Source organism: Oncorhynchus keta, chromosome 14 (genome assembly GCF_023373465.1).
Source record: "Oncorhynchus keta strain PuntledgeMale-10-30-2019 chromosome 14, Oket_V2, whole genome shotgun sequence".
In the NCBI taxonomy this organism is placed as follows: domain Eukaryota; kingdom Metazoa; phylum Chordata; class Actinopteri; order Salmoniformes; family Salmonidae; genus Oncorhynchus; species Oncorhynchus keta.
The window spans coordinates 76,602,586-76,629,424 of record NC_068434.1 but is presented as its reverse complement, the minus strand read 5'-3'; the positions used below and the strand labels follow the sequence as shown (position 1 = coordinate 76,629,424).

The 26,839-nt window shown below is 41.5% G+C and overlaps 1 long non-coding RNA gene and 1 pseudogene across 1 annotated transcript; one reads left to right on the top strand and one right to left on the bottom strand.

Annotated features, from left to right (window-relative positions):
- Positions 1-6,636: 6,636 nt before the first annotated feature.
- On the bottom strand, positions 6,637-7,793 carry LOC118370879 (uncharacterized). Its single transcript, XR_004822883.2, has 3 exons — positions 7,696-7,793; positions 7,189-7,369; positions 6,637-7,090 (listed from the first exon to the last, which is right to left on the bottom strand). It is a non-coding gene; the product is annotated as an uncharacterized LOC118370879 (long non-coding RNA).
- Positions 7,794-9,079: 1,286 nt separating this feature from the next.
- LOC118370899 (xaa-Pro dipeptidase-like) lies at positions 9,080-26,706 on the top strand (annotated as a pseudogene).
- The last annotated feature ends 133 nt before the right edge of the window (positions 26,707-26,839 follow it).

Sequence of the window (26,839 nt, the reverse complement as noted above, 5' to 3'; positions counted from 1 at the left end):
ACTCTTCTATAACATTTACATCCAAAATACAGATTTGGTTCAAATAAAGTGAACTTTTTCTTTGAGTTAAGTTTTGTTTTGTGAAGTTCAAGACTTTATTTTCCACCTCAGTCTTTTCCTTTGTGTGCATGTGTGTGTGAGCGTGTGTGTGTGTGAGCGTGTGTGTGTGTGAGCGTGTGTGTGTGTGAGCGTGTGTGTGTGTGAGCGTGTGTGTGTGTGTGAGCATGTGTGTGTGTGAGCGTGTGTGTGTGTGAGCGTGTGTGTGTGTGAGCGTGTGTGTGTGTGAGCGTGTGTGTGTGTGTGAGCGTGTGTGTCTCTGTTAACATTCATGTACTGTATGTGTACATTTTGTGCCATGTACATTGTGACAGGTGCTCATTATGGTGAACACGACCACAGGATGGCTGACCCATGTGTGTCTCAGTGGAACTATTCAAACAGCAGCAATAGGATGGATTCAGAGTGATATTAGTCTCTCTGCCTTCGCCAGAACAGCAATAGCTTTATTCATTACAAGAATGCAGTGGGAGGTATAATGTAATAATTATTTGCCTCCTCGCCTGCATTAGTTATAAACATCGCCTCAAATAGCTTTCCTTTCAGTGTAAGAAACTCTGAGTTTGCTAGTAAATGTTTTGACAAGTTTGCAAGCAGGTTGGGACTGCATTTTGTTAATATGTTCAAACCAAGAGGAGTGGCTCGGATCAGTGTTTTGGATCAGCCCTTTGATGTAGATGATAGGGTTTATAGAGAGAACTTTAGTCTTATGATAAAACATGAGCTTGGGCAATCACTCCAACAACACTAATGACTGTTGAACCCACCCCATTAGCTATGATTGTGTTTGTTTCTTCACAAACATATCATCTGTGTGATTCTCTGTTCCCACTGTGAGGGGAGACTTTGGATACCGTTCATTCTGTTAATATAGAGTGGCTAGAGCTGCAGAGCTGTTTGATCTGTCTCCTGGTATGATGATTAGAGGAACGCATGAGGACTTCTTAAAACAGCAGGTCTGGAAGAGGAAAGAAGTGATTGAACTGCTGTTTGGAAAACCATTTTGAGCTGACCAGCATTCGTCTGATCTCTGATTATTTTTTTGTTTGAAATGTCCGGACGCCGGCCAACTTTAGTTTGTGGTAAAAGTATTCTAGACACATTTTATTCTGATAAAAACACTGTTGGTTGACGCTAGTGAGGTTTGAGGCCAAATAAGGACCAGGCTATCTCACTGAAGGAGGCAGGTGTAGGCCTGACACTACAGTAGTACAGTCAGAATTTAAAATTGTGATTTAAAAAAAAAAGTATAGCAAATATAAAATAATAACATTTGTGTTCCATTTTGGGGTACAAATCATTCTTCTCCAACCACCCACTTATGTCTATGCTTTCTTCCACTGCATCTCCTTGAAAGCTTCTGGTGCTGTGATCATTCAGCCACCCACTCAGCAGCATCTATTTCCTGTTTCTCTCTCACTGGCAGCTTTTTCTGTTTTAATTAAACCTTCATCTGGGTGGCTGAAGAGTGTAAAAAATCTGAGTTATGATAGCAGCGCCGCTCGCCACCCCACTATCTGCCTAATTGACTGCACCGCGTCTCCACGAACGATGCCTCCCTTGGTTTGCTTTGGGAGGAGAGACTGAGCTTTTCCGCCTTTCTTATCTCTCTTTTTTTCCCTTTCTCCTCTCCCTCTCTCCTACTGTAGCTGGCGGCTGCTGGCTTTTTGTTGAACTCTCCATGTTGCTCTTATATGTCTAACAAACTAACACAGCTCTCTGCTGATATTTTTATCAAGCTGGAGAGCAAGGAAATCCAACAGCTCAGGTTTACAGTAGGATGTACCGGTAACTGCCTAAATAATGGAAACAAAAGTGTGCAAATAGGGCGTTGGGCCAGCACGAGTCTCCAGAACAGCTTCAATGCACCTTGGCATAGATTCTACAAGTGTCTGGAACTCTATTGGAAAGATGTGCCACCATTCTTCCATGAGAAATTCCATAATTTGGTGTTTTGTTGATGGTGTTGGAAAACGCTGTCTCAGGCACCACTCTATTGGGTTGAGATCTGGTGACTGAGACACCCCCCAATGCTACTTTGAGGCCCCTCTTTTCAAAGTCACTGAGATCTAGCCATGGTAGCCAAAATACTGGGCATACTTATACATGACCCTAAGGATGTTCATGCTTAATTAAATACAACTCAAGAACCTGCTTTCAATATACTTTATATCCCTAATTTACTGAAGTGTTTCATTTATTTTGCAGTTACATTACCTGTAGTTGTTGGCTCAGGTTTAGTTACTGCCGAGACAACAGATTACCTGCTGTGAAAACGTTTACTCTTCTGTTTACATCAACTTGAATTTCAGCGAGTTGATTGGTGAATAATCACTCTTTCAGTCTCACAAGATAAAAACATAAATATAGATGGAGATTTTCAAGGTGGGAGATTTATATTTTCATCTCCTTAATAAGAAAATCGTCTTCTGCTCTGTATGTAAAGGGGTAAAGAGGATAATGTCCTACCAATAGGTTAATAGCTAAATCTGTAGTTTTGTGTGATCCACACATCAGTGCTTATCTGTTGCAGCCTGTTCCAGCACTACTGCTACTCTCATGGGGGAATGTGTCACACCTCCTACACCTGTATCTGTGGAACGCAAGGCACTTCCCCCTCACTTCACAGAATTAAATTTATGGTGAACATAATCTATAATTCATGAAATTCATCTTCTTTTACCACTTCAATGGGCCATTGGCAATGGTAATAGCTATGACCACTATTTCGTTTTGAAGTCGCCTCGGCTTTCTTTACAAAGCGACATCCCAGCTAGTGTGTTTTATGTCTTTCTCCATTTTGTTTACTACAAGTTACAGCATTGCTTTCTTCTAGGACATCCTTCAAGCCACTGTAATGGTCCCAAGCCCTCAGGTTTTCAGTTCAAAGCTTTACAGTTCAACTGTATCATCAGAACATGCAGCTGGCAGTAGAGATAACATTTAGGATTCAGGGGAACTGGCACTGTATGCAGGGATCGGGGTGTCTTGACATTTTGGAGCCCAAGCTTTACTGTACTGTTTGTGCCACTGGCAGATCCAGTTCCTCTCTGCTGGTCCAGGACTGCTACGGCTGGTGGTGAATAACAACAGTATATTTTGGATGAAATGTTTTTAATTAAATATTATGATTACAGTTTGGCCTGTAAACTGTTGTTATAATGAGCTTCTCTTTTTCTTAATTTAAGAAAAAAGTATGAGGGTGATTTTGCAATTTTGCACAAAAGTGGTTCTATTTTTTTTACTTGACTCGTGCCCGCTATCTTGATGATGATAAATGTTTTTATATACTCAACAGAGGACACAACTCAGTGCTGTACTATGGTCATCTAGGAGCTCCCAATGACAAGTCTATAGTGGATGATACATGGTGAATCAGCAATCACTGTATATACTGTACCTCAGTTGATCCAACCAGGGAAACTAGGACCACTGGGGGTACTTGGCCTATCCACTTGAGAAGACTCATGAGACCATAGGCCTAATGGTAAAATGCACATGAGGGGGTACATCAAGGGTACTCCTGGCAGAGCAAAATGCAGTTGGTGGTACAGTGACAGAAAAAGGTTGAGAACCACTGCTGTACCTTACTGTTACATTTTGCTCCTATTTTCTCCTCCTTTGTTTTATACCACAAGGCAATCAAAATATTCTGGGGTTTTCATGTAGCTTAGCTACATTTGGTATCAAGAAATACTCTTAGAGATCCATTGTTTCTCAGTTTTGGATTGACAGTACAGTACTGTATCCAAAGAGAGTTACACCTCCCCCTGCTGTCCATATAGTGGTGTCTTACTGTAGTTTTCCCCTGTTATTTTAGGAAACATGATGGATGCAGTGCTGTCCCTGATGTGATCTGACCCTGCATTCAGTCATCATATGGCCTAACCCTAGAGTGTCATTGAAGCTGTAAGATGTTTCATTATATATTTAATATGAGCTATTATTACATAAACAGTACAGGTTTTATGTGGCAAAGTGGCAGCTTTGCCAAAATAGATATTTTGCCAAAATAGATATACCCAAACATAATTATTTTACATGAGATGGCCATAAAAAATAACATAGTTTTAGAAAGTCCTGGAACTCACCTTTATAGTAAAATAGTTAGAAATGGCTGAGGTGTACTCACTTTTGAGAACATAAGCTACAAAGTACAAAAATTGTGAAAATATGAAAATGTGATTTTATACTGAACACAAATATAAACGCAACATGTAAAATGTTGGTCCAATGTTTCATGAGCAGAAATAAAAGTTCACAGAAATGTTCCATATGCACAAAAAGCGTATTTCTCTCAAATATTGTGCACAAATGTGTTAACATCCCTGTCAGTGAGCATTTCTCCTTTGCCAAGATATTCCATCCACCTGACAGGTGTGGCATATGCATTGGGAGAATAAAAGGCCACTCTAAAATGTGTAGTTCTGTCACACAACACACAGGAATGCCTACCAGAGCTGTTGTCAGAGAATGTAATGTTAATTCCTCTATCATAAGCTACCTCCAACATAGTTTTAGAGAATTTGGCAGTACGTCCAACCTGCCTCACAACCGCAGACCACGTGTAACCACACCAGCCCAGGACCTCCACATCCGGGATCGTCTGAGACCAATCACCCAGACAGCTGATGAAACTGTGGGTTTGCACATCTGAAGGATTTCTGCACAAATTGTCAGAAACCATCTCAGGGAAGCTCATCTGCGTGCTAGCCGTCCTCACCAGGGTCTTGACCTGACTGCAATTCGGGGTCATATCCTACTTCAGTGGTTAAATGCTCACCTTCGATGGCCACTGGCACGATGGAGAAGTGTGCTCTTCACGGATTCATCTGTTTCAACTGTACCGTGCAGATAGCAGACAGCGTGTATGGCGTTGTGAGGGTGAGCGGTTTGTTGATGTCAACATTGTGAACAGTGTCCCATCGTTGTGGTGGGGTTATGGCATGGGCAGGCATAAGCTATGGACATCGAACACAATTGCATTTTATCAATGGCAATTTGAATGCACAGAAATACCTGAGGCCAATTGTTGCGCCAAAATGTCCCAGTCCTTCCATGGCCTGCAGACCCACCAGACATGTCACCCATTGAGAATGTGTGGGATGCTTTGGATCAACGTGTACGATAGCGTGTTCCAGTTCCCGACAATATCCAGCAACTTCGCCACTGAAGAGGAGTGGGACAACATTCCACAGGCCACAATCAACAGCCTGATCAACTCTATGTGAAGGAGATGTGTCGCGCTGCATGAGGCAAATGGTGGTCACACCAGATACTGACTGGTTTTCTTAACCACGCCCCTACCTTTTTTCTCAGGTATCTGTGACCAACAGATACATATCTGTATTCCCAGTCATGTGAAATCCATATATTAGTGCCTAATGAATTTATTTAAATGGACTGATTTCCTTATATGAACAGTAGCTCTGTAAAATCTTTTCAATTGTTGGATGTTGCATTAATTTTTTTCCTATTCAACAAAAGTGGGGCAATAGGACTTGAAATGACTGAAATGCTTTCTAAATATAGTACCAATCAAATAATTGTTCATCTCAACATGAGAAAATACAAAATAATGTAATATAATTTAAAGAATATCGCTTTCTCTTGATCACAGAATTGAATCTAATTAAAGATCACTTTCTCTTGGTCCCACTTTGTGCTTAAAGCTGAAGTTGTAATGAGTCTGCACACATTTGAATGGTGTCCCTGTGCCGCTCAGTGTACATTTAGGAGAAAATTCTGTCGACAGTTATATGAAATAGTGCCATCATTTCCTATGACCGAAACAACTTACTATAAGATTTCACATTTCTGTTAGCTGTAAAATAAATAGGATCATACTTAGTGACAGTACCATATTGGCACTATTTCATATAATGGTCGACAGAGAATTTTCTCCTAAATTCAAACACCATTCAAATGTGTGCATACTCATGACAATTTCAGCTTTAAGCACAAAGTGATTTCATCCTTCTGTGACCAAGAGAAAGGGATCTTGTTTAAATTATATTAAAATACATGTTTTTTTATGTTGAGAGCTCTAAATTGCTAAGAAAATCACAGCAAGATGAAACCACAATGGCTGGACTCGCAAGACTGTCACCGCTCATTTGTTGTCTCTCAAGCTGGGTTCACTTGCTCAGAGGAACAGATAATCGATTCTTTGTCTGGCCAGAAAATGTGACAGCTCACTCCCTATGCAAATGTCGGTCTGAAACCTGACACTTCCAAGTCAGCTCTGCTTAGAGAGTGGAATCAGAGAGCAGACAGATTGGGCTTTTTGGCATTATTTGTCAGTCAGAACTGGTCCAGAACTAAACATCTAAGAGGGTATTAAAAAGATGATTGTGTTTGAAAGGGGAACTCTTGGAAAGCCTCTTTAACATACCCACTGGATTCTTCATGAACGTTTGTCTTAGAGGTTGAAAGTTGAGCAGGTTTTAAATATTGATACACAGAAGATGGATCCTTTAGTCTTGTAGCCCTGAGTGGCTCTCCCATGGGTTTATTCATAAACATAGCACAGCTTGACTGTATTTGAACCTGAGGCAGGCTGCTGTGTGCATAGGGATACTGATGGAGATTTAAAGTGGCTGTTTGGAGCGCCCATGGTGGCACAACATGAGCACCTTTGAAAGGCAAACCGCCTCCACTCAAAACTTTTATCCATTCTGATGTGCATGCTGGGAACAATTTATTGTCTGTTTGACATGGGTGGAGAATACACTCTGAGGCTTTGCTGAAGTCATCACGGACCATCATGGCTCTCATTAAACACATGCATACTTACAAATATGTCTACATAAAGTGTCAGCTCCCTTCATCCATATATGCTTGTAAGCAAATCAAATGGGCTATGCCTTTAATAGTGAATACTAGATCCAGTCCATAAAACAAGTCTTGTGTTTCAGAGGTCAAGTGGACAGAGATGCAGGAGCTGGTGAAGATTGAGATCCTGCGTGGGAGTGTGGAGTACATGCTGAAGGTCCACATGGGCTCTGTCTTCATGTCCCATGGCCTGGGATACCTGCTGGGCATCAGTAGATGTCAGTACTTCCTGAACCATCCAGGGTGAGACACTGTCTGCGGTCCAAACATTTAAAAGACACACCCTTGTCCACTTACCCTTGCCTTATGCCCTTGGGGGAATCCCCTTCGCCATCTTGGAGTACGTTCCAAATGATTAGCCAAGCAAGGGAAGTTTACAACGTAAATCCCTCAGCGCTCGTTTTTAGATAGGCTTTGCAAGTGTACAATTATGTTCACTTCAGGGCCTGAAACTCCCCATAATTCAAGTCCGTGAAAACTTTAAAAAAACATCAATGGAGAAGTCAAAATACAATTGGAAGTAAAAATGAATGCAAATAAGTAAGAAATTGTGCTACTAATGCACATGACGGCACAAACACGTCTCGTAAAAAGTAAATATGTTTTTGTTTGGTTATCTTTCGGAAATTGTAGAATTAAAAAAATGTTCCTTCTTCAGAAGTTCCAGCTAGGCAAGCTAACGTTAGTTAGCTAATTCATTTGCTAGCTATCATACAGTAGGCGTATATTAATAATGATATATTTAATATAAGTAGACATGCACTCATAATTGACTGTAGCGCATATAAAGCACCCACAACCTACCGGTGGCTGAAAACACAATCATCACGGGATGAACGAGTGAGGAGTTTCCGACCAAGGGAGGTCTATTTAAAAATCATTCCTCCCTCCCTTCCTCGCCCCTTGCCTTGCAAGTGTATACTCGTCAGACGTCATGATACTTCATCCGAAGTGTCCACTTCATTTGAGGGCTGAGGGGATAGGGTGTCTTTTAAGTGTTTGGACTTTGGACCGCAGACACTGATTAATTAGAGTCTCAATTAGAGTCTGCACTTTCCATCATGAGAAAGGCTCATGGCCCTGAAACTGTTAACAATGTCTCAATTCAGCTATGTTGCATAACACATCAAGCCAACAGCAAATAATATTCCATCACATATGATATGGGGCTATAGTGCATAACACAGAACCTCACAATAGTACACATTAACATGGGTTATTAGATTATAATTACACTGTAATAAATTCTCAAATGGGTTACATTCATCTGTGCAGTTGAGACAAATTCACCCCACTTCACTCCTAATCCAAGTGGGGCATATCAGTAATAGTCAATATTGTTAGGTCTGGGATGCATTTTCAATTTATGACAGTCAGGCAGCCCAATTCAGATATTTTTGCCACTAATGGGTATTTTGACCAATCAGATCAGATCTTTTGACAAAAGATCAGAATTGGGCTGCCTGTGTAAATGCAGCCTCAGTCACACAGTGTCTGCAAATGTTTTCTTGGACCTTGAACTAAGTGTTGAAATAATTGCTGGTTCTGATGAAAGAAAGGCCATACATAATAAGTTACATAACTTGTGTTGGGATGGGCACTAGGGAATCGTTAGTTAGATTACTTGTTGGTTATTACTGCATTGTCGGAACTAGAAGCACAAGCATTTCGCTACACTCGCATTAACATCTGCTAACCATGTGTATGTGACAAATAACATTTGATTTGATTTGATTATTTGATTTGAGAACAGACTTCTGTAGAAGTTCTCAGTGAGAAAATGTATCACGAATATTCACTGAAGAGTGACAATGAAATTGAGAATGAAATAACACCTCAAAAGTTGGTTCATAATAAAAACTTAAAGCTGAACAGTATATATATCCAACACAAACATATGTTGTGTGATGTTTACTGATACAAAAAAAGTGGATTTGAAACGGAAACAACTCCCTGGGGGGTTTCTGAAAGACAGTTATAAAGACCTTGCAATGCAATACTAACATATATTTCAAGTTAGTGGATCAAATAAATTGCCATACTACTTCAAGCATCATTCAGGTTCGCAGCTTGATATCACATAATGCCGACACACATTTTGAAACATTTTGATCAGCACTCACTCTCTTCAGCCAAAATCAGCTGATCGGCTTCACAAGCGAAGACACGTGTCACAGTCTTGAACAACATGGCTGCACGACAGGAGTGAGTATATATTCTGTTCTGTATTATTTCGATGGTTTATCTTTGTGTTAAGCGTACTTGGCCACTGATTCTGAATTAAACTGTTAGCTCGCTAGCTATCTGCATAAACCTGATCAACTAAGCTAACTCTCGTTAACGGGGCTAGCTGACAAACATAAGAAAAGAGTGGCATACTTTTTGCAGGCTGGCAGTCAGGCATCAATCAGCAACTTTGCCAGGTAACTAACTAACTATGCATGTCTAACTTGAAATTTACTCGCAGAATAGTGAAATAATAGGTGGTTACAGCTCCAGTTTGTGGGTAATATTAGCTAGTCTCTACAGAGGGGTTGTTTCTGAAATAATTGCCAGGGACCTCACGATAAGATATTATCACGATACTTACAGTAGCTAGGTGCCGATACAATATGTATCACGATTCCATATGTATCACGATTCCATATGTATCACGATTTATCACAATTCGATGTTAAATAAATATTGCTCACTATATGTCTGCGGCAGAGGGACAGGAGAGAGGCTTAATAATAAACACATTTTAATAAAATACTCATTTTGATTAGTCAAGTGCTGAAAACATGTTGCCTCACCATTTAAAAGTAAGATTGAAGACGAGCTAACATTATAGAATAAATACCGAAGTTTTTGCGCAGATACAGCCAACTAGCACTAGCTAACATTAACAACCTTGCAAAAAAGAGAGAGAATTGATACTTGCAGTCGTATAATTGATATATTGTCAAAAATAGTATCGCAATACTCCACTGCAGTGGTCACCAACCTTTTCTGAGTCAAGATCACTTTTGCAGTCAAAAAACAAGCTGTCTACCACTCAGATTCTTTTAAAAACATGTAAGCCTATTCAACACGAATAAAAACAGTTCTGTAGGGATGAAGTTTTTGCAGTAGGCCAAAAATATTATCACAGCATATTGGCTATATGTGCCTGGCCTGACAATATTGTTCTTCTAAGACCATATTATATTTATAAACTCAAGCTTTGATAACCAAATAGATCAGTTGTACCACTTGCAAGGCACAGCTGAGCTTAAATTGAAGTAATTCACTTTTTATTTTACTGGACTGATGGTACCTGCATCTGATGGTCAGTCTCAGTGGAGGGAGGGAGAGAGCAGCAGAGGGTCCACCTCTCACTGTCCCTGCTTTCTCCATTTGTCCGGTGAAACTGAACAGAGAGAGGACACCGTCCTACCACTGATGGCGAAACTCGAGTCACACCGCATTACTTTTGCCTCTTGCACAAATTCATGTTCCTATAACTAGAGAAAGTGAAATATTCCTCAATATTAAAATAGACATTACGAGATGCTAATAATAAAAACGCAGGCCTAATCAAAATCAAATCAAAATCAAATCAAATGTTATTTGTCACATACACATGGTTAGCAGATGTTAATGCGAATGTAGCGAAATGCTTGTGCTTCTAGTTCCGACAATGCAGTAATAACCAACAAGTAATCTAGCTAACAATTCCAAAACTACTACCTTATAGACACAAGTGTAAGGGGATAAAGAATATGTACATAAGATATATGAATGAGTGATGGTGCAGAGCGGCATAGGCAAGATACAGTAGATGGTATTGAGTGCAGTATATACATATGAGATGAGTATGTAAACAAAGTGGCATAGTTAAAGTGGCTAGTGATACATGTATTACATAAGGATGCAGTAGATGATATAGAGTACAGTATATATGTATACATATGAGATGAATAATGTAGGGTATGTAAACATTTTATTAGGTAGCATTGTTTAAAGTGGCTAGTGATATATTTTACATAATTTCCCATCAATTCCCATTATTAAAGTGGCTGGAGTTGAGTCAGTGTTGGCAGCAGCCACTCAATCAATGTTAGTGGTGGCTGTTTAACAGTCTGATGGCCTTGAGATAGAAGCTGTTTTTCAGTCTCTCTGTCCCAGCTTTGATGCACCTGTACTGACCTCGCCTTCTGGATGATAGCGGGGTGAACAGGCAGTGGCTCGGGTGGTTGTTGTCCTTGATGATCTTTATGGCCTTCCTGTGACATCGGGTGGTGTAGGTGTCCTGGAGGGCAGGTAGTTTGCCCCTGGTGATGCGTTGTGCAGACCTCACTACCCTCTGGAGAGCCTTACGGTTGTGGGCGGAGCAGTTGCCGTACCAGGCGGTGATACAGCCCGACAGGATGCTCTCGATTGTGCATCTGTAGAAGTTTGTGAGTGCTTTTGGTGACAAGCCAAATTTCTTCAGCCTCCTGAGGTTGAAGAGGCGCTGCTGCGCCTTCTTCACGATGCTGTCTGTGTGGGTGGACCAATTCAGTTTGTCTGTGATTTGTACGCCGAGGAACTTAAAACTTACTACCCTCTCCACTACTTTTCCATCGATGTGGATAGGGGAGTGTTCCCTCTGCTGCTTCCTGAAGTCCACAATCATCTCCTTAGTTTTGTTGACGTTGAGTGTGAGGTTATTTTCCTGACACCACACTCCGAGGGCCCTCACCTCCTCCCTGTAGGCCGTCTCGTCGTTGTTGGTAATCAAGCCTACCACTGTTGTGTCGTCCGCAAACTTGATGATTGAGTTGGAGGCGTGCGTGGCCACGCAGTCGTGGGTGAACAGGGAGTACAGGAGAGGGCTCAGAACGCACCCCCAGTGTTGAGGATCAGCGGGGTGGAGATGTTGTTGCCTACCCTCACCACCTGGGGGCGGCCTGTCAGGAAGTCCAGTACCCAGTTGCACAGGGCGTGGTCGAGACCCAGGGTCTCGAGCTTGATGACGAGCTTGGAGGGCACTATGGTGTTAAATGCAGAGCTGTAGTCGATGAACAGCATTCTCACATAGGTATTCCTCTTCTCCAGATGGGTTAGGGCAGTGTGCAGTGTGGTTGAGATTGCATCGTCTGTGGACCTATTTGGGCGGTAAGCAAATTGGAGTGGGTCTAGGGTTTCAGGTAGGGTGGAGGTGATATGGTCCTTGACTAGTCTCTCAAAGCACTTCATGATGACGGAAGTGAGTGCTACGGGGCGGTAGTCGTTTAGCTCAGCTACCTTAGCTTTCTTGGGAACAGGAACAATGGTGGCCCTCTTGAAGCATGTGGGAACAACAGACTGGGATAGGAATTGATTGAATATGTCTGTAAACACACCAGCCAGCTGGTCTGCGCATGCTCTGAGGGCGCGGCTGGGGATGCCGTCTGGGCCTGCAGCCTTGCGAGGGTTGACACGTTTAAATGTTTTCCTCACGTCGGCTGCAGTGAAGGAGAGTCCACACGTTTTAGTTGCGGGCAGTGTCAGTGGCACTGTATTGTCCTCAAAGCGGGCAAAAAAGTTATTTAGTCTGCCTGGGAGCAAGACATCCTGGTCTGTGACGGTGCTGGTTTTCTTTTTGTAATCCGTGATTGACTGTAGACCCTGCCACATACCTCTTGTGTCTGAGCCGTTGAATTGAGATTCTACTTTGTCTCTATACTGACGCTTAGCTTGTTTGATTGCCTTGCGGAGGGAATAGTTACACTGTTTGTATTCGGTCATGTTTCCAGTCACCTTGCCCTGATTAAAAGCAGTGGTTCGCGCTTTCAGTTTCACGCGAATGCTGCCATCAATCCACGGTTTCTGGTTTGGCAATGTTTTAATCGTTGCTATGGGAACGACATCTTCAACGCACGTTCTAATGAACTCGCACACCGAATCAGCGTATTCGTCAATGTTGTCGTCTGACGCAATACGGAACATATCCCAGTCCACGTGATGGAAGCAGTCTTGGAGTGTGGAATCAGATTGGTCGGACCAGCGTTGAACAGACCTCAGCGCGGGAGCTTCTTGTTTTAGTTTCTGTCTGTAGGCAGGGATCAGCAAAATGGAGTCGTGGTTAGCTTTTCCGAAAGGAGGACGGGGCAGGACCTTACATGCGTCGCGGAAGTTGGAATAGCAATGATCCAAGGTTTTTCCAGCCCTGGTTGCGCAATCGATATGCTGATAAAATTTAGGGAGTCTTGTTTTCAGATTAGCCTTGTTAAAATCCCCAGCTACAATGAATGCAGCCTCCGGATATATGGATTTCAGTTTGCAAAGAGTCAAATAAAGTTCGTTCAGAGCCATCGATGTGTCTGCTTGGGGGGGAATATATACGGCTGTGATTATAATCGAAGAGAATTCTCTTGGTAGATAATGCGGTCTACGTTTGATTGTGAGGAATTCTAAATCAGGTGAACAGAAGGACTTGAGTTCCTGTATGTTGTTATGATCACACCACATCCCGTTAACCATAAAGCATACGCCCCCGCCCCTCTTCTTACCAGAAAGATGTTTGTTTCTGTCGGTGCGAAGCGTCGAGAAACCAGCTGGCTGCACCGTCTCCGATAGCGTCTCTCCAGTGAGCCATGTTTCCGTGAAGCAAAGAAAGTTACAGTCTCTGATGTCCCTCTGGAATGCTACCCTTGCTCGGATTTCATCAACCTTGTTGTCAAGAGACTGTACATTGGCGAGGAGAATGCTAGGGAGTGGTGCACGATGTGCCCGTCTCCGGAGTCTGACCAGAAGACCGCTTCGTTTTCCCCTTTTTCGAAGTCGTTTTTTGGGGTCGCCAGCTGGGATCCATTCCGTTGTCCTGATTGAAAGGCAGGATCCGCTTCGCGAAAGTCATATTCTTGGTCGTACTGATGGTGAGTTGACGCTGCTCTTATGTTCAGTAGTTCTTCTCGACTGTATGTAATGAAACCTAAGATGACCTGGGGTACCAATGTAAGAAATAACACGTAAAAAAACAAAAAACTGCATAGTTTCCTAGGAACGCGAAGCGAGGCGGCCATCTCTGTCGGCGCCGGAAGTACAGCCTATCGATACACTGAAGCCAACTGCTACGGAGCCATCTACGTGGACACTGGAAAATCCATCGTCTTTGTCCCCAAACTGCCTGAGAGCTATGCAACCTGGATGGGAGAGTGAGTCAGTGACTCACTCTCCCAACTCAAACTATATGTGAATGCGATCAGCCTCAGGAGACAGCCTACCACTTTCAGCATCATGGACTCACAAAGACACTCTAAGAATACTCCTTAGGCCTTCTCATTAAAACCGATTGTGTCATTGTCTGTTGATAGGATCCATCCGCGGGAATACTTCAAGGAGAAATACGCAGTCGATGAGGTGCAATACACCTGTGATGTAAGTTAGTGTGTCACGTTTGCATGCATATACTGTACACCTTATCCATCTTTGTAGTGTTGTAGCTTAGCTTGTGATCTTGTAGCTTCACTCGTTTCCCTCTATTTGATAGTGTCAGTTCTCTGATCCCTCAACAATTCAAGCCTTTCTGTCTGAACTCTTACAGATTGCTGATGTCTTCTCCAAGATGAAGCTTGGAGCTCTTCTCACTTTGGTATGTCCTTAATATATTCTGTTGATGCTATGATAGTGGTTTACAGTAGCAATTCATTAGATAAAGTATTATTTTAAGAGACTTGAAAGTGGGCCTGGTAATTGTATTATGTTTCTTCCAGCGTGGACAGAACAGACAGTGGGAGTATCTGCTATGAAGCCTCCTTTGAAGGAATCAGCCAGTATGTTTAATTGGCATCAATTGATATCCATTTGAATCAAACTGGTATTTCTAATATATTTGGTTGAATATTTTACCTTGATAAATATGATCTTGTGTCTGATATTTCAGATTCCAAGTGAACAACACTCTTCTGCATCCAGTCATTGTGGAATGGTAAGTACTTTATGATACTATATCCAGCTTGTGGTTGCTGCTTCTTTTCTGTTATGTGGAACTATTTTTGTAAAGTCTTTATTAGTCTGTGACTGTTTCACACTGAGTCATCTGAGGTATTGACTTCATTTCTAATGTGTAGCGAATAACATTTTAAAAACCCAGTTTGGCCAATACAAGTTCTCATTTACAACTGCGACCTGGCAGAATCATTAAGACATAAATGGTGGTAGAAACCATGACCAAGAATAGAATCAGAAAAACACCTCACTAACAATATGGTAAAAAGCTGATTTTACTGAAAGATAAAGAGGGGAGTGTAAGGCTCCTCCGGCAGTGTGGAATGGATGAGTAATACAGGTATTATTTCTGCATTCATTATGAGATACCAAATATAAAGCACACACATAAACACAGCGCTTTAGCTTTCATCATCATTATTTTGTTTCTGGCTGGGTGCTATAAGCCAGTGTTTGTGCATGATAGAATTAAGCAAAACGGCCAGAGGGGGTGCGGTATAGGACCAATATACCGCGGCTAAGGGCTGTTCTTATGCACAACGCAATGTGGAGTGCCTGAATACAGCCTTAGCCGTGGTATATTGGCCATATACCACAAACCCTGAGGTGCCTTAATGCTATTATAAGCTGGTTACCAACGTTATTGCAGTAAAAAGTAATGTTTTGTCATACATGTGGTATACGGTCTGATATACCACGGCTTTCAGCCAATCAGCATTCAGGGCTCAAACCACCCAGTTTATAATATAGAAATATACACCTGGCCTATTGATCTAAGAGGCCCTTGACTCCTTGTTCCTTCTCTTCCTGCAGCCGGCTGACTAAGACTGACATGGAGCTGGAGGTTCTGTGATACACTAACCAGATTTCCAGTGAAGCCCATAAAGAGGTAAAATCCTGCAGCACAGACAGACATACCTGTGTCATGTCTTTGGCTATGCCGGAATAAGTGATATGACATGCTATTGTATAAAATAACTTCTCTGTAATTACTATTACCTGATTGAGCTAATCATGTAAATGTAATTAACTAAAGAGTCGGGCACCACAAAATCATATTTATAGAGCTGTTATCTTCCGAATAAACCCTTAAAGACCTAGTAATATTTTACATCAATAGTAGTCAATATCAATCGTCACCTCAATTCAGTCTCATCTGAAAGTTGTAAATTATTTTATCTGCACGAACCCTGGCTAACAAGTTGAATCAGCAATACAAAATTGGGTTTAATTATTTATTTACTAAATACCTAACTAATCACACAGAATTACACATACACACAATTAATCATAACTTGATTACAAATTACGTCATAAAGGAAAACGTCCCTAGCGGGCTGAACAGATATGACAGCTTGTTACACAATGGAAAAGGGGCTGGGTTGAGTGAAAGAGTGGGAAGACCGAGGAACGAAGGGTGAAGCTGTACTATCGTAAATAATGTATCTTATGCATTCTAAATTACCGCCCATTTGTAAAAGGAAAATGCAATAAATATTTACTCTGAGCTGCGCTTCAGTAGGTTGGTGGTAGATGGAAGGCCGTGTTGCCCAACCGAGTCCTTTGAAGAATGTCTCTGGTTGTCAATTGGATACGTTGTAGTAACATCGTTGTGTAGTAGACGGGATACTCTGTCTGTTCCTTCCTAACCTGCGTTTGCAGCTGCGGTTGCTAACTCAGCGGCTAGGAGGTATCACTTCTGTAGTGAATAAGAGTTCAAGGTTCATACCATTCTCACATCATCGGAACAGGAAGTTATGTTGTCGTCAAGGGCTTATATAGGAAGGGAGAGGAGGGCGTGTTTGAAAAGTTTTATAGCCCATGTCCCTTCACAGGGCGGGCCACTGATTGAGCAGCCCAATCAGTGGCCCGCTCTGCGAAGGGACATGGGCTATAAAACTTTAACTTCTATTCTTATGTACAGTAAAAGTGACTCCAAAATGACACTACTTTATTTACCATTCCTTAATATTGGGCACCACATAATCTGAAACACAACCAAAACAAACAGCAAATGCATCCAACAAGCTTCATGTAATAACTGCGTGCTAGGAATATGCTACCAAATACTGAACTTTTGACTTCTTTAATACACATGTACAGTTAATAAGTTAATTTGTCCCCTAAAATGGGGGGACTATGTACAAAAAGTGCTGTAATTTCTAAACGGTTCACCTGATATGGATGGAAATGTCCTCAAATTCAAGCTGGGAGTCAGCACTTCAACCAAAGTGCTCGAATACAGAGCCAAAACAACCAAAACTGTGTCAATGTCCCAATACTTTTGGAGCTCACCATGTTTTTTATCATGAGTAATATATGAATATAATCAAAGCTAAAAGAATACATCTCAGAGGCATCATTTCCCACTTGCAACCTTGTATATCACAGGCACAGCCAACCTGAAGTGCTGTTGTCTTTCTCCTCAGATCATGAAGCATGTGAGACCTGGACAGAAAGAATATGAAATGGAGAGGTGAGTGGAGCTTTTTATCATGAAGGGTATGCCAGCTGTATTGAACTGTTTGTACCGTATAAAGGCATATTGTATGACGAGGTGGTGTACTATGTCCCGCATAACCATAAAGGTGGCGGTAAAACAGTACGTTCCTTATCTATCAAGGTATGTTCCTCTGGATAAACTACATTCACAGCACTTCTGATCTGATCACTACTGAAGTCATAAGTATTTGGACAAATTCACTTATAGTGTTTTCAAGTAGTCAAAAGTGTAGTATTTAGTCCCGTATTCCTTGCATCACGCTTGTGACAAAAATCATGTTGGATGCATTTATCATAAGTAAGAATAGAAGATGTTTCTAAACACTTCTATATTCATGTGTTCTGCTACCATGATAATCGACCATCATGAATGAATCGTGAAAAATGAAAAGGTTAGAGGCACAAAGATCATACTCAACCCCCCCCCCCCCAAAAAAATACTATCCTCCCCTGTTATTGGTAATGGTGAGAGGTTACCATGTTTTATTTGTAGCCTCTGAACGGCATCTCACTGATTATTCATTATTCATGATTCATTCATGATTTTTCTTAATCATGGCATTATCATGATTTATTTAGAAGTGATTTATTTAGAAGTGTTCAGGAATATCTTATCTACTCACTGTGAGTGATGACTAATCATTTTATTTCTACTATTGGGCAAAACATAATCCAAAACACACTACAAATGCATCTAATGAATTTGTGGAGTCACAAGTTTGATGTAGTCATTGCGTGCAAATACTCAACTTTTGACTACTTTTATACACTATAAGCGCATTTGTCCAAATACTATTGACTTCCTCACATGAGGGGGACAATACATTAAGTGCTTTAATTTCTAAATGGTTAAACAGATGCATTTTGCATGAAAATACCCTCAAATAAAAGGTGACGTTCTTTACTGTCACCTCGTGTGAAACATTTGATCTCAAACCTAAAATGCTGGAGTATAGAGCCAAATGGAAAAAATGGCATCACTGTCCAAATACATATGGAGGCGAGTGTATTTTACAATGTAGCAAAAGCCACCCACTGAGCTGAATCAATTTCCTGTTTCTAGTTGGCAGCTTTTTGTGTTTTTAATTAAACCTTCATCTGGGTGGCTGAAGAATGTAAATAATCTGAGCTACTATAGCTGTGCCCCTCGCCAGCCCACTATCTGACTAATTGACTGCAGAAAGAACGTGCAGCAGAGAATATGTAATCACTGACTCAAGTCTCCAGTGAATAAACCAATAACCAAGTGAAAATGAGTCCAAATGCTTTTATTATACTATCCCCAGTTAAGTATCAGGCGATGGAGATCTTCAAGGTGGGAGGTTTAGATGACTCTCTTCTTGTATTCTAGGCTAACCCCAATATCAAAAAGGAGGTTAACCCTTGATTAAACTTCCTCCTATATAGTTAGAGCTGTGGAGCTTCTTGTGTACGGTCGCTGTGCTTTTCTGTTGCAGCCTGTTCCAGCACTACTGCTACTCTCATGGGGGAATGAGCCACACCTCCTACACCTGTATCTGTGGAACGCAAGGCACTTCCCTTTGCTACACAGAAATGGGTTAATTTAATGGAGAACATATTGGAAATGCGTGACATCTGTGTTACATTTTGACGTGCAGAAATGAGGTGCTATTGTTCTGTCTGACGTGTGTTCAGTGCCTCTATAATGACCTACTCGTATGCTTAAATCTTCAACAGTGTAAACAACGGCTCAGTCCTGCACTACGGCCATGCAGGAGCTCCCAATGACAAGACCATCGATGACAGAGATATGTGTTAAGTCGGCGGTCATTTCACATGATGTGAAGTTATTCCACTCCTCAATTGTCCTCTTTGGGTTGTTTGCTTGGTTTTATTAGATTCTGTGTTCATTTTGTCTTGGATTTGTATATCAAAAACACTTGCAGTGATCTGTTGTTTTGTTTAATGGAATACTGTACATCTCAGAGAGCTACACCTCCCCTGCAGTCATTAGTATAGTAGGGTGTTGTTTTGTTTAATGGAATACTGTACATCTCAGAGAGCTACACCTCCCCTGCAGTCATTAGTATAGTAGGGTGTTGTTTTGTTTAATGGAATACTGTACATCTCAGAGAGCTACACCTCCCCTGCTGTCATTAGTATAGTAGGGTGTTGTTTTGTTTAATGGAATACTGTACATCTCAGAGAGCTACACCTCCCCTGCTGTCATTAGTATAGTAGGGTGTTGTTTTGTTTAATGGAATACTGTACATCTCAGAGAGCTACACCTCCCTGCAGTCATTAGTATAGTAGGGTGTTGTTTTGTTTAATGGAATACTGTACATCTCAGAGAGCTACACCTCCCTGCAGTCATTAGTATAGTAGGGTGTTGTTTTGTTTAATGGAATACTGTACATCTCAGAGAGCTACACCTCCCCTGCTGTCATTAGTATAGTAGGGTGTTGTTTTGTTTAATGGAATACTGTACATCTCAGAGAGCTACACCTCCCCTGCAGTCATTAGTATAGTAGGGTGTTGTTTTGTTTAATGGAATACTGTACATCTCAGAGAGCTACTACACCTCCCCTGCTGTCATTAGTATAGTAGGGTGTTGTTTTGTTTAATGGAATACTGTACATCTCAGAGAGCTACACCTCCCTGCTGTCATTAGTATAGTAGGGTGTTGTTTTGTTTAATGGAATACTGTACATCTCAGAGAGCTACACCTCCCTGCAGTCATTAGTATAGTAGGGTGTTGTTTTGTTTAATGGAAAACTGTACATCTCAGAGAGCTACACCTCCCCTGCTGTCATTAGTATAGTAGGGTGTTGTTTTGTTTAATGGAATACTGTACATCTCAGAGAGCTACACCTCCCCTGCTGTCATTAGTATAGTAGGGTGTTGTTTTGTTTAATGGAATACTGTACATCTCAGAGAGCTACACCTCCCCTGCAGTCATTAGTATAGTAGGGTTTTGTTTAATGGAATACTGTACATCTCAGAGAGCTACACCTCCCCTGCAGTCATTAGTATAGTAGGGTGTTGTTTTGTTTAATGGAAAACTGTACATCTCAGAGAGCTACACCTCCCCTGCAGTCATTAGTATAGTAGGGTGTTGTTTTGTTTAATGGAATACTGTACATCTCAGAGAGCTACACCTCCCCTGCAGTCATTAGTATAGTAGGGTGTTGTTTTGTTTAATGGAATACTGTACATCTCAGAGAGCTACACCTCCCCTGCAGTCATTAGTATAGTAGGGTGTTGTTTTGTTTAATGGAATACTGTACATCTCAGAGAGCTACACCTCCCCTGCTGTCATTAGTATAGTAGGGTGTTGTTTTGTTTAATGGAATACTGTACATCTCAGAGAGCTACACCTCCCCTGCAGTCATTAGTATAGTAGGGTGTTGTTTTGTTTAATGGAATACTGTACATCTCAGAGAGCTACTACACCTCCCCTGCTGTCATTAGTATAGTAGGGTGTTGTTTTGTTTAATGGAATACTGTACATCTCAGAGAGCTACACCTCCCCTGCTGTCATTAGTATAGTAGGGTGTTGTTTTGTTTAATGGAATACTGTACATCTCAGAGAGCTACACCTCCCCTGCAGTCATTAGTATAGTAGGGTGTTGTTTTGTTTAATGGAAAACTGTACATCTCAGAGAGCTACACCTCCCCTGCTGTCATTAGTATAGTAGGGTGTTGTTTTGTTTAATGGAATACTGTACATCTCAGAGAGCTACACCTCCCCTGCTGTCATTAGTATAGTAGGGTGTTGTTTTGTTTAATGGAATACTGTACATCTCAGAGAGCTACACCTCCCCTGCAGTCATTAGTATAGTAGGGTTTTGTTTAATGGAATACTGTACATCTCAGAGAGCTACACCTCCCCTGCAGTCATTAGTATAGTAGGGTGTTGTTTTGTTTAATGGAAAACTGTACATCTCAGAGAGCTACACCTCCCCTGCAGTCATTAGTATAGTAGGGTGTTGTTTTGTTTAATGGAATACTGTACATCTCAGAGAGCTACACCTCCCCTGCAGTCATTAGTATAGTAGGGTGTTGTTTTGTTTAATGGAATACTGTACATCTCAGAGAGCTACACCTCCCCTGCAGTCATTAGTATAGTAGGGTGTTGTTTTGTTTAATGGAAAACTGTACATCTCAGAGAGCTACACCTCCCCTGCAGTCATTAGTATAGTAGGGTGTTGTTTTGTTTAATGGAATACTGTACATCTCAGAGAGCTACTACACCTCCCCTGCTGTCATTAGTATAGTAGGGTGTTGTTTTGTTTAATGGAAAACTGTACATCTCAGAGAGCTACACCTCCCCTGCAGTCATTAGTATAGTAGGGTGTTGTTTTGTTTAATGGAATACTGTACATCTCAGAGAGCTACACCTCCCCTGCTGTCATTAGTATAGTAGGGTGTTGTTTTGTTTAATGGAATACTGTACATCTCAGAGAGCTACACCTCCCCTGCAGTCATTAGTATAGTAGGGTGTTGTTTTGTTTAATGGAATACTGTACATCTCAGAGAGCTACACCTCCCCTGCAGTCATTAGTATAGTAGGGTGTTGTTTTGTTTAATGGAATACTGTACATCTCAGAGAGCTACACCTCCCTCTGCAGTCATTAGTATAGTAGGGTGTTGTTTTGTTTAATGGAATACTGTACATCTCAGAGAGCTACACCTCCCCTGCTGTCATTAGTATAGTAGGGTGTTGTTTTGTTTAATGGAATACTGTACATCTCAGAGAGCTACACCTCCCCTGCAGTCATTAGTATAGTAGGGTGTTGTTTTGTTTAATGGAATACTGTACATCTCAGAGAGCTACTACACCTCCCCTGCTGTCATTAGTATAGTAGGGTGTTGTTTTGTTTAATGGAATACTGTACATCTCAGAGAGCTACACCTCCCCTGCTGTCATTAGTATAGTAGGGTGTTGTTTTGTTTAATGGAATACTGTACATCTCAGAGAGCTACACCTCCCCTGCAGTCATTAGTATAGTAGGGTGTTGTTTTGTTTAATGGAAAACTGTACATCTCAGAGAGCTACACCTCCCCTGCTGTCATTAGTATAGTAGGGTGTTGTTTTGTTTAATGGAATACTGTACATCTCAGAGAGCTACACCTCCCTGCTGTCATTAGTATAGTAGGGTGTTGTTTTGTTTAATGGAATACTGTACATCTCAGAGAGCTACACCTCCCTGCAGTCATTAGTATAGTAGGGTTTTGTTTAATGGAATACTGTACATCTCAGAGAGCTACACCTCCCCTGCAGTCATTAGTATAGTAGGGTGTTGTTTTGTTTAATGGAAAACTGTACATCTCAGAGAGCTACACCTCCCCTGCAGTCATTAGTATAGTAGGGTGTTGTTTTGTTTAATGGAATACTGTACATCTCAGAGAGCTACACCTCCCCTGCAGTCATTAGTATAGTAGGGTGTTGTTTTGTTTAATGGAATACTGTACATCTCAGAGAGCTACACCTCCCCTGCAGTCATTAGTATAGTAGGGTGTTGTTTTGTTTAATGGAAAACTGTACATCTCAGAGAGCTACACCTCCCCTGCAGTCATTAGTATAGTAGGGTGTTGTTTTGTTTAATGGAATACTGTACATCTCAGAGAGCTACTACACCTCCCCTGCTGTCATTAGTATAGTAGGGTGTTGTTTTGTTTAATGGAAAACTGTACATCTCAGAGAGCTACACCTCCCCTGCAGTCATTAGTATAGTAGGGTGTTGTTTTGTTTAATGGAATACTGTACATCTCAGAGAGCTACACCTCCCCTGCTGTCATTAGTATAGTAGGGTGTTGTTTTGTTTAATGGAATACTGTACATCTCAGAGAGCTACACCTCCCCTGCTGTCATTAGTATAGTAGGGTGTTGTTTTGTTTAATGGAATACTGTACATCTCAGAGAGCTACACCTCCCCTGCTGTCATTAGTATAGTAGGGTGTTGTTTTGTTTAATGGAATACTGTACATCTCAGAGAGCTACACCTCCCCTGCTGTCATTAGTATAGTAGGGTGTTGTTTTGTTTAATGGAATACTGTACATCTCAGAGAGCTACTACACCTCCCCTGCTGTCATTAGTATAGTAGGGTGTTGTTTTGTTTAATGGAATACTGTACATCTCAGAGAGCTACACCTCCCCTGCTGTCATTAGTATAGTAGGGTGTTGTTTTGTTTAATGGAATACTGTACATCTCAGAGAGCTACTACACCTCCCCTGCTGTCATTAGTATAGTAGGGTGTTGTTTTGTTTAATGGAAAACTGTACATCTCAGAGAGCTACAACTCCCCTGCTGTCATTAGTATAGTAGGGTGTTGTTTTGTTTAATGTAATACTGTACATCTCAGAGAGCTACTACACCTCCCCTGCTGTCATTAGTATAGTAGGGTGTTGTTTTGTTTAATGGAATACTGTACATCTCAGAGAGCTACAACTCCCCTGCTGTCATTAGTATAGTAGGGTGTTGTTTTGTTTAATGGAATACTGTACATCTCAGAGAGCTACACCTCCCCTGCAGTCATTAGTATAGTAGGGTGTTGTTTTGTTTAATGGAATACTGTACATCTCAGATAGCTACACCTCCCCTGCAGTCATTAGTATAGTAGGGTGTTGTTTTGTTTAATGGAATACTGTACATCTCAGAGAGCTACACCTCCCCTGCAGTCATTAGTATAGTAGGGTGTTGTTTTGTTTAATGGAATACTGTACATCTCAGAGAGCTACACCTCCCCTGCTGTCATTAGTATAGTAGGGTGTTGTTTTGTTTAATGGAATACTGTACATCTCAGAGAGCTACTACACCTCCCCTGCTGTCATTAGTATAGTAGGGTGTTGTTTTGTTTAATGGAATACTGTACATCTCAGAGAGCTACACCTCCCCTGCTGTCATTAGTATAGTAGGGTGTTGTTTTGTTTAATGGAATACTGTACATCTCAGAGAGCTACACCTCCCCTGCAGTCATTAGTATAGTAGGGTGTTGTTTTGTTTAATGGAAAACTGTACATCTCAGAGAGCTACACCTCCCCTGCTGTCATTAGTATAGTAGGGTGTTGTTTTGTTTAATGGAATACTGTACATCTCAGAGAGCTACACCTCCCCTGCTGTCATTAGTATAGTAGGGTGTTGTTTTGTTTAATGGAATACTGTACATCTCAGAGAGCTACTACACCTCCCCGGCTGTCATTAGTATAGTAGGGTGTTGTTTTGTTCTCGCTGTCAGCTGGATCCACTGAGTGGCTCTCCCATGGGTTTACTCATAGACGGAGCACAGCTTGGACTGGCTTTGAACATAAGTCAGGCTGCTGTGTGCATAGGGGTACTGATGGAGATTTAAAGTGGCTGTGTGGAGCGCCCATGGTGACACAACATGAGCACCTTTGAAAGGCAAAAGTTGCATTCATTCTGATGTACATGCTGTGAACAATTTCTCTGATTTATGTTTGGAAATAATGATGCCGGAATGGCTGTAGAGACCTTTGGGTGAGCAGTAACACTGATCTAACTGTGACGTGTGGTTTTTCCTTGCAGTCTGTTTGGCATGGGTGGAGAATACTACTGCTACTCCTCTGACATCACCTGCTCCTTCCCAATCAATGGAAAGTTCACTCCAGACCAGAAGGCCATCTATGAGGCTGTGCTCAAGTCATCACGGGCTGTCATGGCTGCCATTAAACCAGGTATGATCCTACTGTACACAGGCAGGACAGCGGAAGCATTCACTAAACATACAGTACATACTTAGCTTAGGCACAAGGAAGGATTATACATTTAATATATTAATTTGTTCTATGGTTTGACTAATATTGAGTTGTTGAAGTCTGAAGACTACCACAGAACATGCCATATCCTCACCACCGGTCATTATCACCTGCATATTAGACTGCTTTGAAACTTTTAACCTATGATTTAAAAACCTGACTGAAGGTGGTCTTGTGTTTCAGAGGTCAAGTAGACAGAGATGCACCATCTGGCTGACCAGGTTCACCTAGAGGAGCTGGTGAAGATTGGGATCCTGCGTGGGAGTGTGGAGGACATGCTGAAGGTCCACATGGGCTCTGTCTTCATGCCCCACGGCCTGGGATACCTGCTGGGCATCGACGTGGGTGGATACCCAGAGGTCAGTACCAGAGAGATAGATACAGTATTCTATTCATCAATGGTCAGTGCTACAGAAAGTTCTAAATACACTTCCAAAAAGACATATCTCTTTCCTTCTAGACAAGGCTAACGTCAGTGTCATGCCGCTTGTTCTTGGTTACACAGGGTATTGAACGGGTCAACGAGCCCGGTCTGAAGAGCTTGAGGATGGGCCGTCTGGTGCAGGAACGCATGGTCTTGACTGTGGAGCCTGGTATCTACTTCATCAACCACCTTCTGGTCCATGCCTTGGCCAACCCAGCCCAGAGCTGCTTCATCAACAATGAAGTGCTGACCCGCTTCCACAGCTTTAGAGGGGTACGTTTACCTATCCACAGACAGTTTATACTCATGAGTTTATGTGCTGGTGTTACTGTCAACGTTAACCACCCTAAGCTTGCACATAGAAACCTCTTTGTCTCAATCTAATCCATGGCAGCAAATAATATACACATTATGCTGTTCTGTTAAGTCTTAAGTCTTATTAACCTTGGCTCTGACCCTCATGTGTCTTACTGGATGTTTCCCCCTCCTCTCTCCAGGTGCGTATTGAGGACGACATTGCAGTGACTGCCAGTGGAATGGAGCATCTCACCAGTGTCCCTCGTACAGTGGAGGAGATTGAGGCTTTCATGGCCGACCGTGGAAAATCCTTCTAAATAACGTCGCTCATATCCAAGCTGATCTAACCAAATGGTATTTTCACTCCTAATTGTGGAGAGAATATCTGTTTTCTGATGTAAGAGATGCAGTTTCTCTAATGATATCTTGCCTGTCTACATTATGCCATATATAATCAATAATGGATCGATTAAATGCAGAACTTTTCAATCTTGAAAGGTGCCTGTTTAATCTCAGTGAATGCAGTATCAGAAGCCTAACACACTAGTACACAAGTGCAGGTTAAACTACCTATACTATTTGAAGCTCTTAGTGATAAAGATGATTATTGAGAAATGCAGTGAATTAAACTGCTGTGGCCATCTTGCCACGTAAAAACAGTGTTGACGGTTGACAATATTTCAGTGCCTGGTTAATTGCTTTATGACTGTGCATAATAGAGACTTTATTTTCTTGGACGTTTATACTATTCTCATAAAATACAGTGCAATTGAAGTAAATAAACCCCTCAACTTGCAGTTTTGCGTTCTGTGACATTTGTAGAGTGTGCTTCCAGTTGTAAATGCCAGTGATCAGAGTGTCATGGAACAGTGGGTTGGTTTACTACAACTGTAGTAATACTGCCAGTCTTCACTAGATGGAGTCCTTAAGTCATTCTGAAGTTCATGTAGCTCTGGTAAGAAGAGTTGCCTTGTATCGATGCCCTTATTTGTTACAGATTTGATTCACACCACCAGTGAACTGGTGTTCAAATAAATGGAATGACTACAAA